We start from the raw sequence: 932 nt of genomic DNA, 5'->3' as shown, positions 1-932 counted from the left end.
GAGGGGAAGAGACATGTTCTGCATGGTTTTGAAGAAAGTTGGTGCCCTGGCCCCTCCCAGACCTGTTGGGTCAATCTCTGGATGGGGCCAAAACTTTTTTTAAATTCCTTCCTGTTTTCTAAGAGGAGGGGCGCACCTTTCATTTTGGCAGGACTTTGGAAAATTGCATTTGTAAGTCTTAAGGAACTCTGGTGACATAGTAGGCAAGGCATTTGGCTGCTAACCAGATGGTGGTTCACACCAAATGTGGTGGTTCACCACTGTGTGGGAAGAGGATGAGGCAATCTACTTCCGTAAAGATTTACAGCCTTTGGAAACCCAGTGGGGTTGCCATGAGTCAGAATCAGTCGATGGCAGTAGGTAACATGTGGAGGACAGTTGACGCCTCTCATACAGCCACCAGGCCTCCTCGTAATTAAGGTTACTAATCACTGACTCTTAAAATAGAGAGTTCTTTTGTGTTATTAGGGTGGATGAGATGTAATCAGTGAGCCCTTAAAAGCAGAGAGGACAGCAGAAGAAGACACAGATTGAAAGCATTAGAAGGATTCAAAACAACATTGTTAGCTGGTTGGAAGATGGAGTGGGGTGCAAGCCAAGGAATGCAGCAACCTCTAGAAGCTGAGAATGACCTTCAACCAACAGCTAGCAAGGAATTAAGCAACAGTGCTCCTGCAAGCAGATTCTCCCCCAGAGCCTCCAGATAAGAGCCAAGGTTGGACACCACTTTGATTTCAAGCTGTGACAATAGAGAATCCAGAGAAGCCTGCCTGACTTCCAGTGAAACTGGGAGCTGATAAATGTGTGTTACCTAAAGCTGCTAAGTTTGTGGCAGTTTGTTAAAGCAGCAATAGAAGATGATTACAGCCATCAAAGGCAACATCTGAAATGCATAACACTTGATTCCTGTAGAGGGAGGATGTTCCAGTTAC

Source organism: Orycteropus afer, unplaced genomic scaffold (genome assembly GCF_000298275.1).
Source record: "Orycteropus afer afer isolate SDZICR_OR568_19922 unplaced genomic scaffold, OryAfe1.0 scaffold00037, whole genome shotgun sequence".
Classification (NCBI taxonomy): domain Eukaryota; kingdom Metazoa; phylum Chordata; class Mammalia; order Tubulidentata; family Orycteropodidae; genus Orycteropus; species Orycteropus afer.
The sequence above is the reverse complement of the archived record's forward strand: the minus strand, read 5'-3'. Positions refer to the sequence as shown.